Here is a 4,075-nt window from a genome sequence, read left to right as displayed (position 1 = left end):
TTATTTGAGAATTGTAAATATTAATATTTAATTAAATGTATTATTGCTTTCAGATTCGTGAAAAATTTCCGACTTAATAAAGTGTCATTTATGTACGTTTTCAATTCTATTAAAGATGATTTAAAAGCTGCACAAACATCTACATCTATTCCTTCAATGTTGAAATTGGCAGCCACATTAAAGTTTTTGGCACAAGGTGGATATCAGCACCAGATAGGCCAAGATCGTTTCTTAGGTATTTCGCAATCATCCATTTCAGCTTGTATAGGTGAAGTTTGCGAAGCTATCCAAACAAATCTTTGTACCAAGCATATTGTTTTCGAAATGTGTGAAGAGAAAAGGATGGAAGCCAAAAGATTTTTTAATACTAAATGTTACATACCAGGGGTAATTGGAGCCGTTGATGGAACTCATATTCAAATTATAAGGCCAAATAATAATGAATATTTGTATTTCAACAGGAAACTGAAACATAGTATTAATGCTATGGCCGTAAGTGTGGACATGCATATACATAGATACAAATGAAAATAATTCAATGCTACTAATTTATAGATATGTGATCATGAAATGTACATTAGGGCTATTAATGGGCGTTATGGAGGTGCTTGTCATGATTCACATGTTTGGAATTTATCAGAAGAGAGAGAATATTTAAAAGAAATGTTCTAAACTGGTGATACTGGAACAAGAATATTAGGTAAGAGGATTATTTTATGTTAAGAGAAGAAAAATTAAATAATTGATTATTATTGCAGGTGACTCTGGATATCCATTGGAACCATGGATTTCGACTCCATACAGAAATGCTGCTGAAAATTCCGCGGAATCCTATTTTAACGACCAACATTCAAAAGGAAGGTCGATTATTGAAAGAACGTTTGGATTATTAAAAGCAATATATAAAAGCAAGAGAACTGCATTACTCCCCAGAAAAGGCGGTCCAAATTCATAATGTTTGTTGTGCACTACATAACATTTGTTTACTGTACAAAGTTGAAACCCCTATTTTGCAAAATGAGGATATAAGCAGTATAACTTTAAACATTAACAATATCGAAAGTAATTTTTCTAATATTGCAAAAAATATTAGAAATGAAATTAAAAATAATATGACAAAAAGTTAATAAAACGTTTATACTAAATTTCAATAAACTATTTATTAAAAACATAAAACAATTCAGTAACTAAATTTATATAAAACTAAGAAAAAATAAGAACAATAAATTTTTAAATTTCAAAAAGGTTTATAATACTTCAGTTGTTTTCAAAATTTAAAAATTGATTACGATTACTAATAATGTCTTAAGATAAAACTTTTCACAATGTTTTGTTTGCTTCCAGTTCGAACATTTTTTGTTTAAGTTCAAGTTGTGCAATTTTCCTTTTTGTTTTTTCTATTTCATTTTTCTTTATATATTCAAATTTTTCTTTCTCTAATCTGTATTGACGTTCCTTGTACTCACAGCTACGTTTTAAATATTTATTTAAAGTTAAAAGATTTTTATTTATTTCCTTTAATTCATTGTTGGAACTTTTCTGGTTTTCGTCAATTTTTGTTAATAGCTCCAATGAATTTTCTTGATATTTTGTTTGGTTTTCCACTTGTTTTGTTAAGAGATTGTTCTTGTTAGAAAAATTTCTATTACGCCGAGAACGTGGAGTGACTGTATTCTGACCGTTTGATAAGTCAGCTAAAGTTTCAGCTGTATCATTTGCTGTGGTATCCATATCAATATCATCTACTTGAGTAGGAACTTCCGTAGCACTTGCACTTGATGTCCTTTTTCTCTTAGCTCTATATCGATAAGTTCCACTCATACCATCGACACTTTCGTTAATAGCAAACAAATCAGCGATTTGCTGCTCTAATTGTGTTAGGGAGCAGAAATTACTTGGCCCTCCACCTGTTCCAGAAAGGCTATTTTTGTTTCTGCGGGACTTCACCTTGATGTGTTGTTTGTAGTCTGCCCATACCTAGAAACATAAATGCAATAAACACATTTTTGTATTATAACAATAAAATTTTGAATTAAATATATACTTACTTTTTTCCATTTTTCGACCTCATGTGTTGGTGGACCGGCAGCATTAAGATCAAGGGATAGTCTTTCCCATAACTCTCTTGATTTACTTTTTGCGTTGGAAGCGTTTAGGTGTCCCTTTGCCAAGTCGGAATGTTGAACCATGAAATCTACCACTATTTCATACTGTACCCTTTAGAAATTTTATTACATTTATTAATCAAACAAGTGTATAAATATGTATTTATTAATAACTTACATTTTAAAATTGTTTTTCCCTCTTTTCGCAAGCAAAATAGCATTCGTATGATTTACGAACGTTAATAACGAATTTGACACATGTTTTCGTAATACATGGTTGCATTTACGAAAGGAATTTTTTGATTTTTTGAAAGAAGAAAAAAATCCCAAAATTAAAAACTATTTACGAAAGTTCGTAAATAAATTTCCGAAAATCGTATTCCATAATACAATTTTTTCGAATTCGTAATTTTTCTTATTCGAATCGAAATACACAATAACCCCCCTGTACTTTGATAACAACGTTTACATGGACACACGGACGGTCGGACGGACGGACGGTCGAAGGGACATCGTTAAATCGACTCAGAAAGTGATTCTGAGTCGATCGGTATACTTTAAGGTGTGTATAGTACTAATATTTTAATGCGTTACAAACATCAGCACAAACGCATAATACCCTTCCCACTATAGTGGTGTAGGGTATAATGACCATGAAATACAATCCGCTGTCGATATATTTACGGATATCTTACGAGATGCTGTCAAAGTTTCTACACCCCCAGTTACCTTGGGATACTACAAAAATTCGAAATGTCCTAGGAACATTGAGTCTCTAATTAAAGAAAACAGAACACTCAGACGTCAATGGCAACAATCGCCAAACATAAAGGTTAAACTTAATCAGTGCCAAAGAAGACTTCACATCGCCTTAAAAAATAATAAGGAATCTAATGTGAGAAATTATCTCAAAAACTTAGACCCTACTAAGAAAAAAGAATATAGTCTCTGGAATGCTGTTAAACATATGCAATACCCTATTGCATATTGCACGCCTCCAGAATGGTCAATGGGCAAGAAATACGTTAGAAAAACTTGAAGCTTTCGCCAATCACTTGGAGAATGTGTTTACTGAAAATGATACAGATTCTTCTATTAGGCCTAACATTATAAATAATGTGGTTCCACGCCCAATAAAATTCCGGTTCTATACCGTGAAGACGACTATCAAAGGTCTAAAGGCAGGAAAATCACCTGGTATAGATAAAATTACTACCACGATGATAAGTAAACTACCAATTCAGCACTGAGAATTACTTTGTTCATCTTTAACTCGATGCTACATATTGGATATTTCCCTACCTCATGGAAAGTATCCGAAATTGTTATGATACCAAAACCAGGAAAAGATGTCACTCAAGTGACTTCATACCGTCCCATTAGCCTGTTGTCTATATTCTCAAAACTTTTTGAAAAGTTATTGCTTGAAAGCCTTATAGTACACGTTAATGATAATTGTATTATTCCTGACCATCAGTTTGGTTTCAGAAGAAAGAACAGCACTATCGAACAGGTACATCGAATAACTACTCTTATTCGGAAGGCCTTCGAGAATAAGCAATATTGCTCAGCATTGTTCATAGATATTTCTCAAGCTTTCGATAAAGTCTGGCACGATGGACTAATACACAAAATTATCACATTACTACCTGCGAATGTTCACAAACTGTTTAAAAATTACATATATGAAAGATCTTTTCAAATCAGATCTAAAGATCTGCTGGAGTACCCCAGGGGAGTATTCTAGGTCCGTTCCTATATATTTTATATACTGCAGATATGCCAACGAGCGCACTGACTCACACATCTACATTGGCGGATGATACCGCTTTTGTAAGCATACATGATATCACTTCAATAGCTTCTGAACAACTCCAGCTTCACATCGGCGAATTGGAAAAGTGGCTGGACAAATGGAAAATAAAGGTCAATGCAACAAAATGTTCTCACGTTACATTTACATTAAGACG

The 4,075-nt window shown here is 32.7% G+C and overlaps 1 long non-coding RNA gene across 1 annotated transcript; it reads left to right on the top strand.

The window, feature by feature from the left end:
• The first annotated feature begins 261 nt into the window (after nt 1-261).
• Nucleotides 262-691, top strand: LOC119601610. Its single transcript, XR_005231247.1, has 3 exons — nt 262-387; nt 462-492; nt 556-691. It is a non-coding gene; the product is annotated as an uncharacterized LOC119601610 (long non-coding RNA).
• Nucleotides 692-4,075: the final 3,384 nt, after the last annotated feature.

The sequence above is a fragment of the Lucilia sericata genome, unplaced genomic scaffold (assembly GCF_015586225.1).
Source record: "Lucilia sericata isolate MDLA Ls3-8-SP2 unplaced genomic scaffold, ASM1558622v1 Contig000177F_arrow, whole genome shotgun sequence".
NCBI lineage: Eukaryota > Metazoa > Arthropoda > Insecta > Diptera > Calliphoridae > Lucilia > Lucilia sericata.
This window is presented reverse-complemented; position numbering and strand designations above follow the sequence as displayed.